This window comes from Macaca fascicularis, chromosome 7, assembly GCF_037993035.2.
Source record: "Macaca fascicularis isolate 582-1 chromosome 7, T2T-MFA8v1.1".
Classification (NCBI taxonomy): Eukaryota; Metazoa; Chordata; class Mammalia; order Primates; family Cercopithecidae; genus Macaca; species Macaca fascicularis.
The window spans coordinates 45,881,325-45,894,936 of record NC_088381.1 but is presented as its reverse complement, the minus strand read 5'-3'; the positions used below and the strand labels follow the sequence as shown (position 1 = coordinate 45,894,936).

At 46.6% G+C, this 13,612-nt stretch overlaps 1 long non-coding RNA gene across 1 annotated transcript; it reads right to left on the bottom strand.

Moving 5' to 3' along the window:
- Positions 1–621: 621 nt before the first annotated feature.
- LOC123574368 (uncharacterized) lies at positions 622–12,535 on the bottom strand. Its single transcript, XR_006699220.3, has 3 exons — positions 12,330–12,535; positions 11,383–11,604; positions 622–2,086 (listed from the first exon to the last, which is right to left on the bottom strand). It is a non-coding gene; the product is annotated as an uncharacterized lncRNA (long non-coding RNA).
- Between the last annotated feature and the right edge of the window lie 1,077 nt (positions 12,536–13,612).

The window sequence follows — 13,612 nt, the reverse complement described above, 5'->3', positions numbered from 1 at the left end:
TGCCTGTATTGTTTGTTTGCTTTTAAAAATAATGACCATGCAATAAATTTGTAATTTAACTTTTGCAAATCTGACAGGACAGAAAAAAGGAAGGCAGCTTTTGCTCACTGGGAAGAGTCACTGAGTCTTACACATGTGTAAGTCTTACAAGATACATGTGTCTGGGCATTTTCATCATCACCACCATCATCATCACTATATCAAGCGCCTACTATGTGCCAGGTGTTTTACTCTCAATCTCATTTGGCTCTCACCATGATTCTATAAGTTATATATTAGTATTTCCGTTTTATGGATGAAGAACTCGGGCCTAGAGAGGTTAAGCAATTGATCCAAAGCCACAGGGTAAGGTAATTGACCATCCTGGGTCTTCCATTGGCCATCCATTGGGCCACGCAGATGGCTTGAACCAAATCTTTCCCTTTGACAGAAAAACAACTTGGGGTGCCTGCTGCTGAGCTTGTTGGTGGTAGGAGATTGGTGACATTTCCTTTTAAAGAGGGGTTCCCTCTGGCTACTGGGGGCTAGTCCAGGAGATGCCCATGACTAGTTCTTCAACTGCTTCTCCTTCAAGTTAACATCCATGAGTGCCCACTACATACCCAGTGCTGTTATAACTGCCTAATATCTACTAATGGGCCCCTCACAACAACCTCATTTATCAATTAAAATAATGAGACACAAAGAGCTCAAAAAAGGAGGGAATTTGAGTGAGCATGTGCCGCTGTCTCTATGCAAGCTGCTAAACAGCTTGGTGCTCTGCTCTCAGTTACAATAACAGGGAGGCAGGAAGAGCATCAATGATACAAGTTCCTTGATAAATCAGAAAGGCTCAATTGAAAAATGTGGGCCAGATGGCAGTGGAAGTAAATGGGTAAATGGGTAAGTAAATGGGCTCATCATTAAGTGAAATAATGAATGTTGCAGTGCCACGGACAGTGCCTGGCACAGTGTATATCCTCCTGGACAAGCAGGAGCTGTCTCAGACCCCAGGCAAAGGGCTAGCTGCCTGGGTTGGACACTGGGCAGGGGTCAGTGATCCTGGGGCTGCAGAATGTGAGCCTACACCGAGGGGTGAACCCGAGACCTAGAACCAAATATACAGTTCAATCAGGAATGATTCTTGGAATTCCAGAGCAGAGTGGAGAGTTCAGACGTATCTGGAGGAGAGTCTGGGGTTTCTTCCTTGGTCACTGGGGCAGAGCTGCTGGAAGGGTCTCTGCATTAGGTGGGAAGTGAGGATGAGGGAACTGGGCAGTCTTGAGCTCATAGCATGTGCTGAACGCAGGCTAGTTTCTTTTCACTCTGAAGGTAAGGGGTGTTCATTAGTGCATTGGTGACATTTGGGGTACCTTGGAGCATCATATTTCTAGCCAAATTTTTTTAAGACTGGGTTTTAGCTCTGTTGCCCAGGCTGGAGTGCAGTGGCATGGTCATAGCTCACTGTAGCCTCAAACTTCTGGGTTCAGGTGATCCTCCTACCTCAGCCTCTCCAGTAGCTGGGACTACAGGCATGTGCCACCATGCCCTGCTAATTTAAAAAAAAAAAAATGTTTTTGTAGAGATGGGTGTCTCACTATGTTGTCCAGGCTTAATCAACTCTTTTATTAGTGCCTTTAGGACTCGCGAGACTTCATTGAGTTGCTGAGTCCAGCTGGTGATTTCATGTAAGAGGTAATGTGCAAAGCTGTGCCAAAAGCAGGTTGGGGAAAAATAGCACAAACTCTGTAAGACAGAATGGGGACCAACATAGATAAATGCAAAGTCATGCAGGTAGGTTCAACATATCATTGCACAAGGTGGCTTGAGACGTCAGGCTGGACAACACTCACATGAAGACTTAGAGGTCCTTAGCCACCAGTTTCATGTGAATTTAAAGTATAATATGACATAATTGCTGGAAAATGATTGCAAATTTAGTCTGCATTCCTAGAAGCATGGTGTGTAGGTCTAGCGAAGTGTGGGTTCCATTGACCTTAGACTTCATCAGGGGAGTGAGTCCAGCTGGTGACCAGTAACATTAGTTGTCAAGCAGCAGCCCAGGGGCTGGATCCAGCCTGGAGAATATTGCTCGAGCCACACGATGCTGTAAAAAAAAAAAAAAAATCTGATAAAGATGAAAAGTTTTGAAATGAAAACCCAGAGTTCCAGTAGCTTTGGAAAAGCTCAGAGGAGCTGTCACCCTCCTTTACTAGCAACACCTGGCAGGCTCTGCGTAGCACCTGCTTCCTTTAGATCAAGCATCTGCTGCCAGTTTGCCACAGTGCTCACCACTCCCTCTTGTCCCACAGTAGCAAGATTGAGTGCTCGTTGCCTTTTATCATCGCATTTGTAGAGGAAAGCATCTCTATATCCATGTCTCTAAGAAAAGTGGGAGAAATGATAGAGTGAGACAGCCATATGATTTTACCCTACCTACCCTGCTCTATTTATTTTCATTACTATCCTGGTGTCTGTAGAAGTTTGAATTTGTGGCCCTTGAATACCGTACACATAGAGGAAGAAACACAGCATTCAAGAAGGGAAGGGTTAGCCTGGCTGCAGATGTTTAGCATAGAGAAGGAAAAGCTCAGAGGATACATTATTGGAAGGACTATCATAGGTCAGAGGCATCAGCCTGTGTTACTTCAGAGGGTAGACCAGATGATGAGAGATCCAGAAAAGCAGACTTCAGCTTAATATATGGATGGGTTTTTCAAATAGGAATGAGTTGTCTAGAGGAATGGAGACCTGGAAGAGGTGAGCAGAGATTGTTATGGGATGGGGTCAAAGGAATTAAGGAGAGGCAACACACATAGCCAGGAACTTTTGTCCCCCCATTTATTTACCATGGCCTTGTACGAGTTATTTAACTTGATGTCTGCAAAGTGGACATTAAAATCATACTACCCTTTAGAGATGTGGTGCAGGTAAAATTGAAGATTGCAAGTAAATTATTTTGCATAATGCTTAGCATGTGATAAACACTCAATAAATTCTAGCTACTATTATTTGCAATTCAGTGAAAGGCTGGATAATTTATCTGCGAGACCATTGCCAAGTCTAAGTTCTGTGATATTATGTCTCATTCATCTCCGTTTCCTCTCTCCAAGAAGTTGCTAAAAAGAAAGAAAACAAGTGACTTTCAATCTCATTTTCTTTTATTGCTTCTCCCACCACCCCCGCCAAGGCACTTGTAACTCATGAAATGGCCACAGGCTAACTATGAGAACTGCAAACTTTATTTTTAGCTTCTTCTCTGACCTCTTCTCTTGTGCCAATCATCCTGGAAGTCTGCTAAGGTTTGCAGAAGACATGCTCATTTGAAAATGTTTGCTCATCTCCTTTGCTTCCAATTTAAAGTTGATTGCCCTGGAACCTTTTATTAGTAGTGATGATATCAATGGGCTGAATCAAGTTCAAGATCAATCAGGCTCCTTATGAAATGAACCTGGAAGAAGCAGGCAGACAAATACAAAATGCTGAGCCATTAAATCAAGATGAGACCTCTTCCTTCATTCCTTCAAACATGGGATGGATGTGTGCTGGCTGTATGGGTTGCTGGGCTTGTGGTTTTATGACTAAATTCGGTACAGAAGGGAAAGATCATGAGAGAAACACGTTTGTTCTTTTTTTAGTAAGCTGGCTGTGGCAGACACTGCAAAATATACACCTATTTCTCCCTCTTCCTTACTAGTCAAAAACCCTGTTTTGTTCAGAATACCAATGCGCCTAGTTAATCACACTTCCCTTGGCGCGGCTGGTCCTGATCAACGAAACAAAATCAGACTTCTTGTTGCATGAGAAAAAGCCTCTTACTTGTTCAAGTCACTATTTATCAGGTGTTCTGTTACTTCTAACTAAACAGGATCCTATCTGATTCATAGGCCAGCTACTTACTAGGTGTTTCCATTAGTTTTCACTGCTTAACAAACTATTCCCAAGCTTAGGGGCTTAAGGCAATCTTTTTTTTTTTTTTTTTTTTTGAGACGGAGTCTCGCTCTGTCGCCCAGGCTGGAGTGCAGTGGCCGGATCTCAGCTCACTGCAAGCTCCGCCTCCCGGGTTTACGCCATTCTCCTGCCTCAGTCTCCCGAGTAGCTGGGACTACAGGCGCCCGCCACCTCGCCCGGCTAGTTTTTTGTATTTTTTAGTAGAGACGGGGTTTCACCGTGTTAGCCAGGATGGTCTCGATCTCCTGACCTCGTAATCCACCCGTCTCGGCCTCCCAAAGTGCTGGGATTACAGGCTTGAGCCACCGCGCCGGCCATATTATTATGATTCTACGGGTTGACTGAGGCTGGGCTAGACAATTCTTCTACTGGTCTCTCTTGGGTTGTCATGTAGTTACAACCAGGATGTCCAAGCTGGCTTTGCTCACATGCCTGGCACTTTTTGTTTTGTTTTGTTTTTTGAGATGGAGTTTCACTCTTGTTGCCCAGGCTGGAGTGCAATGGTGTGATCTCGGCTCGCCGCAACCTCCGTCTCCCGGGTTCAAGCGATTCTTCTGCCTCAGCCTCCCGAGTAGCTGGGATTACAGGCATGCACCACCACGCCCGGCTAATTTTGTATTTTTAGTAGAGATTGGGTTTCTCCATGTTGGTCAGGCTGGTCTCAAACTCCCGACCTCAGGTGATCTACCCACCTTGGCCTCCCAAAGTGCTGGGATTACAGACATGAGCCACCATGCCCGGCCACATGCCTGGCACTTTGACAGGGATAGTTGAAAGGCTGAGACCTCTCTTTTCTCCATACATTTCCTCGTGGCATTTCCACACAGCAGCTGGATCGCAAGTGAGATGTCCAACAGCGTGCATTTGAGGGTGCAAGTCCTTGACAAGCTTTGTGGGCATCATACCTGCTAATGCCCTGCTGGCCAAGTCCAGGCACTGTGAGAGGGGATTCCACAGTGGTCACCAAACTAACACTTTGCCACACCAGGGATGTTGTAGAGTGATATATTCTTTATACAGAGGAGAAGAGAGCACTGTGTAAACCTCCAAGCTCCTCCTAAGTAGTGAAGTCTTTTCCACCATGTTTTCCATGATTTCTTCCTCCTTCCCCATCTTACTCATTTTTCCCCCTCCTTATAAACTACCTGCCCTTCTCCCATTAAAAAAAGGCAAAAAATGTTGGTCTATTCCCAGTTCCAAAATAACATCCCTATGAATTAGGATTTAAAACTTTAAACTACTATTGTAAACTGATAGCCTGCAGACATGTTTTGATTGGGGCAAAGGTTTTTAAAATAGCGAAATTTTATCTTAGAATCCACATTCCAAGCTTCTTTTGAAAATAAGGAAGGGCAAGCACTCCTGGGCCCACATTCTTCCATGGTAACAACTAGCAAGAGCTGACTTGAGGCCTCCACTTGTTAGAGGGCTAAGGGCCGTCCAGTTTACCACAGTCCCCACCATTCCATATTGTCTCATTCAGATTGGAGCCATGGATTCTAATGGTGGTCTGGCTTGTCTGCCTGATGCATTTCTGTGACCTGCCTGACCTCTGAAGCTTTTTGAGTTACAACCCCTTCTTTACACTGACTCTGAATTTTCTCCCTTTCACCATTTCCCTACACCCACAATTCACCACAATTCATCTCCTCTCCATTAAACGTGCTTATTGTTATTCTCCACTCACCATAATTCTATCATTGTGTATTATCTAAAGCCTTTCCCAGCTTGAGGCCAGCTCATCAAATAATGCCTTGCCCTGTAAGTGGTGCCTGAAATCCCATCTCCTTTTGAAATCCTTGCTTTACTTAATAATGGTAAAATGGTAGTGGATTTATCTGCATTTAACTGTGTTTAAATCCAAAACCCCAGGCTCTACTCCGCCTTCATAATATCTCAAGTCAAAGCTTGATTGATGACAAATGCCACTATTTCTGGATTACAGAAAGATGCTCAAGACACAAGGACGGAGTCTTCATGTAGAGCAGTGTTATAATGTGAGGACTGAGAAACACAACTGAGTCCTTTTCAAAGAGACACATTTGGTCCGGATTTGGAGAATCACCAAAGGCGATGGCTCTCAAAGTGTGGTCCTTACAGCAGCACCACCTGCAAGCTTGTTAGAAATGCAAAGTGTAAGGCCCTACCCTTGACCTAAGGAACTAGAGACTGTGGGAGGTAGGGCCCAGCAACCTGTATTTTAACAAGTTCTCCAGCACTTTCTGATGCACACTTCCATTTGAAAAGCACTGACTTAGAGTCATCTCATACTATCAGGCCTTGTGGCTCCAATTTGAGCTAAGCAGAGTAGGTGGACCCCTCTCCAAGAAGCAGCTGGTTCTGCTGTCTTTTTTACATTGCCGCAGTCCCTTCTTTCTGCAGGTAAGGGATTCCTGAAGTGGCTCAGCATAAGTACCACCTGAGGAGTGACTTCCAGCCTTCCTCTGCACTCTGAATCAGTAGGTCTGGGCTGGAGCCTGGAAAAGTGCAGCTCTAACAAGCTCCCCAGGTGATCTAGTGATCAGTCCGGTTTGGAAACCGTTTGTGGAAAGTACCTGCTAATGGGTTCGCTTCTTTTCACCTCCCACTGAGCGCAAGTTGGGCAATTTGGTGTGTTGCTGGAAAATGCCTTGAAAACCTGTTGATTCTGCTGCAGGTTTTGGAGGTCCACTGAGAGGCCACTGGGCTTCTAAGGAGTAACACACCTTTTTGCACACTGACTCACTTCCACATGCAAAGTGCAGCTCTCCCCACTGAACCTCCCCCACCCTAACGCCCACACAGCTAAACTCTTTGGTCTGCCAGCCCTTTGGGGCTTTCTGTAAAGGCATTTGACCTATAATATGCTTTCCGCCTGGCCACAGGGGATATTTGCAGACCTTCTGGTGGGTTAATAAATAAATGATGGGCTTCCTTATGGCCACAGGAAACCATCTCAAGGTCAGTGATATTGCAGAGTAGGGTTTTACAGGGCTTGCTAAGATTAAAAAATCATCAGTTCCCACTAACCACATCCCCTCTCTTCTGAAACTTTGAAGCTTCGCTGCAGCAAAAAGGAGCACAATTAAGCCTCGATAAAATTTTAATAGCAGGAATTATGCACTCTGCAACCAGCCTACAATTAGCCGTTGCTATGCTACGGGCAGAACCTAATCATGATAATGAGGCAAACAAAGGGAGGGAATTAATCAGGGCTATAAGGTTAGTGCACAGCCGGTTCCATCTCAGAGCACTGATTTCTGAAACACAGCAGTTGGGCCCCTGGGAAATCTCAGTCCTGTGCAAGGTTAGATTAGCTGGTGTGTGTATGCAGTATGTGTGATCTTCTGAGCAAAGAAGACTATGTGCAATACCATCCCTACCACCACCAAAAGGATGCATTCATTAAAAAAAGGTGATGTCCCTATTCTGTGCAGGAAACCATGCTAGATCCTGCAAGAGAGGTATTGCTACACTAGACACGAGCCCTGCTCTTTAGGACTTTGCTATTCCAAGTGTAATCCTCAGACCAGCAGCATCAGCACCACCTGGGAGCTTGTTGGAAATGCAGAATCTCAGGCCCACCCCAAACCTCCTGAATCACATTGATTTTAACCAGATCCCCAGGTGATTTGTGTGCACGCTGAAATTGAGGCATGCTCCTCTAGATTTCAACCTAGCAATAATAACTATTCTTATTGTAATTATAATAACTGTTATTTCTGCCAGATTCTGTGCAAGGCATTCAACACGTCTGATTATCTCACGTACTTCTCACCATAACCCTATCAGGCTCCCCCCATTGTGAATGAGAAGAGGTTGAGGTTCAAAAATGTTAAGAGACTTGCCCAGGTCACTGAACTAGTTAACAGGAGGGAATAGGATTACAATCCCAGGGTTTCCTGTTTCCAAAGCCTAGATTCTTTTTTTCTTTTTTTCTATGCTTTAAGTTCTAGGATACATGTGCACAATATGCAGGTTTGTTACATAGGTATACGTGTGCCATGTTGGTGTGCTGCACCCGTTAACTCGTCATTTACATTAGGTATATCTCTTAATGCTATCCCCCCTCCCCCCACCTCCCACCCCACGACAGGCCCTGGTGTGTGATGTTCCCCACCCTGTGTCCAAGAGTTCTCATTGTTCAATTCCCACCTATGAGTGAGAACATGCGGTGTTTGGTTTTCTGTCCTTGCAATAGTTTGCTCAGAATGATGGTTTCCAGCTTCATCCATGTCCCTACAAAGGACATGAACTCATCCCCAAAGCCTAGATTCTTACCTACTGGTATGGAATGGCTCCCATCACACATAGATCAAGGGTGAATAAAGATAGTCACAATTCAGGTTAACATGTGATAAAGGGTCCCAAGTGAGTTTTTTTGTTTGTTTGTTGTTAAAAGAGGATAGTTTTAGATCATAAAGGGGCAGCAGTCCCTTTTGGTATGGGTGATGAGGGATGGAGGAAGTAGCGTTGGAGTTGGCATTTCAACAGTGAGCAGGCTTTATACAGACATAATGGTGGGAGGGCAATTCATGTAGCAGGCCCAGCAGAAGCAAAGAACAATGACTTGAGAGCATGAAGGATGTCCATGGGGCTACTAGGTATAACCTTTAAGTATGATACATGTGTGAGGTAGGGCTGGATTGTGGAAGGCCTTAAATGTCAAGACAAGGGTTTGGACTTTATTAGGGGGTGACGAGGATCCATGAGGGGTGTCTGAGCCAGAGGCATGACGTGGTCAGGCCAATATCTAGACAGATCTGTTCTGGCCATGGTGAGCTGCACAGAGAAGACCAGAGAGCCTCAAGCTACTGAGTGGAATCAGAAAGGAAGGGGTGACAAGAGGTCCTACCTGAAGACGGAAGCAGGGCCTGGGGCTGATGGGAGACATGGTCAGGGCAATGGGATGAGTCAGAGCCTCCAGTGCCATGAGAACACTGGAGCCAATGGGAACAATAGTTTGGGGGAGAAAATGGTGGCATGGTTTGAGACATATTATATTTTTCATTCGACGAATGCTTATTGAGAGGGACAGCAGAGTGAATAAGTCACAGAAGCCAACAACAATGGGCACCATGTGCCAGGCCCCGAACTCCGTGATTTAGAGGCATTGCTCTCTGACCCTCACCAGAGACTCCTAAAATGACTTGTTCCCCATGGACTCCCAACCCAGGCTGCCTGTTAAAATTACCTACAGAGCTTTAAAAAACACCAGTGCCTGAGGCCCACCTCTCCACAGTATGTGAACTGCTACTGAGTCAGGGTCCTGGTTAAAGCTATGAAAGTCTCAGGTGAATCTTGGCGGGACCTCCGATTTTGTCAATGTCCTGTAATTTTACCAAAGACCGCCAGGAACACAGTTAAACCAGTTGGGTTTATCGCTTACTGCAGAGAGGGAGAAGGCACAGCATGGGAAACTGTGGGGTGTGTTCTCTCCAAAAGAGGATATTAGAACTGATTATAGAATCTCGGCTTTGATGGGACAACTTGGCAGGGGGTCGGAGGTAGTGAAGATCACTCTAGATTGGACGCTGTCAGTAAGCAGGGGCAATTCTATGATTGGGTATCTCAATAAATCTCATTTCTAGGGATTATAGGAAAGACTAGAATGAAGATAAAGTTGAAATTAGAAAAGAAGTAGCAGTCATTCATCGTGGCCAAGAGAGGGGCTACTTGGTATTTTGTGGGTGGCAGAGTGACCTCATGCTTGTCTGAGCTTACGTAAAATTATGAAGTGGCCTTGCCTCATTTCATTTTATCTTGGCCTAGGAGTTAATCTGTCTGAGCCTGGTATGCTGTGAGATTGTTTAGATCCAAGAGGAGAATAGCATGGCTTAGCTGCAAGGGTCAGGCCAGCTTCTAAATGTCAGGGGCTGCTTTTCTTTTTTCCCATCACCCATAGTCCCCTCATCATCCCCATTCCTCCCCCCGCCAAAGGAAAGAGAAGATGGAGTAGAGGAGAAAGAGAAGAGTGAATGGAGGTTGAAAATTGAGAAAGTGAAAAGAAGAGGGAAAATAAAAAGGTGTGAGAGAGTAAACCTTACGAACTTTGCCTCTCAGCTGCAAGCTGAACCATCTTTCAGCTGAATCTGGGGCAGAAAAGTGATGAGAGGGAAGTGATCCATTGATTTTTCACTGCCCTGCAGCCCAGCTGCTCACGCATCAACAGTGACCTTGCCGCCATCCCCTCTCAGAGCAAGAACTCTTTCCCGCCATCTGTTTGGCATCGGGTGATTGGTGGTGTGAAGGGGAACCTGCTCATGGAAGGGCAGGAGGGTGGCAGTGAGAGGGTCCAGGGAGCTGTGCCCGCAGCTTGCATGTGTGTGTGTGTGTGTGTGTGTGTGTATGTGTGCGTGCATTCACATGCTTACTCTTGGCCAGACTATGCTAGAAGTAGGTTGTCACCCAAGATGTGTGTGCCAAGGGCTCTCCCTGAATCTGGAGTGCTGGCCTCAGTCCAGGTGTCCTGTGGCCTCCCCACTTCCACTCCAATCTACCTAGAAGAGGAGGGGCATGTGTCCAAGCCCTTGAGCGCTCCCATCTGGCTCAAGGGGCTGACATCTGAGAGGGCAGAGCCATCCTCTTCGGGGCTGGCTCTATGAAACTCTGAGGATTTGAGGGCCTTGCAAGCAGCAGGGCCAAGGTGGCATGAAACATGCCATGTCTTTCGTGCCTTTCTTTATTTGGCTTAGGCTTTTCCCGTTCCTGGAATGACTGTGCCTACCCTGCCCTATTCAGCCTTCAAGACTGAATGCAAATGACTGCCTCTCCCATCTGAATCAGTATTCCCTCCTCCCTGCTCCCAGGAAGAGGTCTTTGCTCCCGCATCTATGGAAAAACTTCTCACACTGTATTTGTTACTATATGTTTCTTACTGGAGTGTCTCTCCTACTGGACAGGGAGCAGGTTTATTTATTGCTCGGTCTTCAGTCCCTGGAACTCAGCCGGATTCATAGTAGACATTTGGGAAATGCTCGGGAAAGGAAAGGAGGGGAAGAAAGAGGACTCCATGGCCATGTCAAAATGCCCAGCAATGTCATAGACGTTATGGGGGTGCAGGAGAAGACACAGTTCTTCTGGCAGCTAAGATAGAGCCTGGCTGCTGTTAAAGACAGGCAGCTCATTCCTCACCTGGGCCAAGCTGCAGCTGGTCATCCCCGCCCCTTTCTCTTTCCATCTTATGGGAGCTTTTATGGAGTCAGAAGTGAGTGAGGCGGACCTGGGAGGGCCCCATACTCAGGAAGAATGTAGGGGACGAAAAGGAGCAGGTGTCCTGGAATTAGTTCAGGAAGGCCTTGAAGGAAGGGATAACTAGCAGATGGCAACCCAGTGACTTTTGTTGCTCTCCGAAGCCACAAAGGAAAACAACAACAAAAACAACAAAATTAAAAAAAAAAAAAAAAAAAACGAAAGCAAAGTTCACAGGGAAATAAGATGGGGGAATTGGGAATTAAGAAACATATTACTCACCGCCTGAGCTCCCCTGGGCAAAAGTAGAACTACTTCAGCACTCATCTGGTGCGGCTGGGTCCCCGGGCAGATGCAGGCTGTCATCTCCTGGCTGTTGTCTGGGCCCCAGCAGGGGAGACCTGCATGCTGTGATGTTCAGAGGAGCTGAGCCTCCTCTTTGCAAACTTAAATCGTGGAGCTTTTCAATTATGCACTTCAGCGCCTGGAGCTTCAGTGGAGATGCTAAATGAAAGTGATGATCCACACACGCATAATGATTCATAGCATTTGTAATTGGCGAAACGCATAAAGAGAATAGGGAGAGGCAATTAAGGTAGGAGAGATTTCTTTATTTTATTATTTCAGCTTGAGATGAGCATGTTGGTCGGCACCTCGGGACTTGACAACTTGTCAGATCCTACCTTGAGCCACAGCAGGAACCACAGAGAGGCCTTGTTTCAGAAGTTCAGGGATTCAGCCAAGGGGAGCAGGGAGAGATTGGGAATAACATCTGAAGTGTTGCCCTGAGTCCACCCTCATGGGGACATCAAGGGGCACAAGGGGCAAGATCTTGGCAGTTGCAATTTCAAAGCATCTCAGCATGGGGGAGTGGCCTATTGGAAGTCACATAGATCAGGGTTCAAATCCCAGCTCCACCAGTTCCACCACCTGCTAATTCTGTGATCTTAGACAAGGTTCTTGAGCTCCCCAAACTTCTATTCCATCACCTAATGAAGAGATCGTGGTTGTTGTGTGAGGCCGGTGGGATCTGGATTAAATTAAAGGATATGCCATATGGAAAGGGAGGGAGCATGAGGCCTGGCATATTAGAGGTGCTCACAAGTGGAAGGCCCCTTCCTCCACCCCCATCCCCCTACACAGGACAGGAACATGCCTTCCTGGACCCTCCCTGCCAACATACCCAGACATCGCAGTTTCTCATCAAAATGAATTATCCAGGACTTTACCTGTATCTAGACACTCAGTGAATGTCAGGCACGGAGGAAGCACTTGGCTGGAGGTGGTGGTCGGTGGGTTCTAAATATTGACTTTCTTATGTGTAAAGCAGAACTTCTTCTAATTTATTCCAAAGAATATCTGTCCAACTGTGGGTTGGGCCTCAAGCTGGAGCAGGCTGGGACTGGATATGAGTCTCTCCTTCCCCATCATGATTTTATCGTCTCTAATCGCCTCTCTGTCCAGACTGCCAGGCTCCAAGGTTTCAGCTTCAAGTGATTCATCTCAAAGGCCACCCCCACAGGCCCCTCATCTGCTGTTTAATTGGAGAAGGGGGTGCTAGAGGCCCAGGCGCCTTAATTGCATTTGTTAATGGGTAGGTGCAATTATCCCTGCCACACTCCTGCACGCTGCCAGGCAGACAGAGATGATTAAGGGGGTCTTTACAACTCCAGCTCCCTGCAGCTCTCTCCACTAATTGAGCAGTGGAGGAAGCGATATTGAGCTCCCCACTCCTTTCTTTAAATTAACTCTTGGCTCCAAAGTCCTCCTTGGAGCAGTGCATTGGCCACATGGCTCAGAGCATTCAGTTTCAACCCCATCCGTCACCTGTCACTTAGGCCCAGGGCCTAGCCAGCCCATGAGTTTGTCTATCTATCACCCACAGGCTGGGAGTGGGCTGGTAAGGGGGGTGTCTCTGTGACCCCTGGAGGGTGATACCATCCAGCCTGATGATAGCACCTATCATGGAGACTATAACTGAAAGGGACTCAAAGGTTTCCACTGTCCTCTGAGCCTCGGCCACCTGAGTTCAGCCCCAGTCTGGACCACCACAATTGCCTAGGAACTGGTCCCCTACTCCCTGTCTACATGCATTCTCTACCCAGTAGCCGGAATGGTCAGCTTGAAATGCAAATGGGGCCAAGCACTAATGTTAAAAACCATCTGATAGCTTCCCAGTGTATCCAGAATGCCATCCAAGCTCCATGCCATCGCCTGTAAGGGGCCGTCGACCCAGCACCTGGCACACTCTCCATCCTCAGCCTGTAGGCCTCTGGCCCTTGCTTACTAATCTCCAACCACACTGACCTTCACAGTCCAGCTCCCCAGATATACCAAGTTCTTTCCAGGCTCAGGGCCTTTGTACATACTCTTTCCTCCGCCTGGAAGAAGCAGCCCTCACACTTTTCACGGTCAGCACTTTCTCACCCTTCGGGTCTCCATTTAAATGTTGCTTGAGAGAGGCCTTCTGTCCTTTTGTGACTGCCATATCTTAAGTAGTTTCCTACCCTCT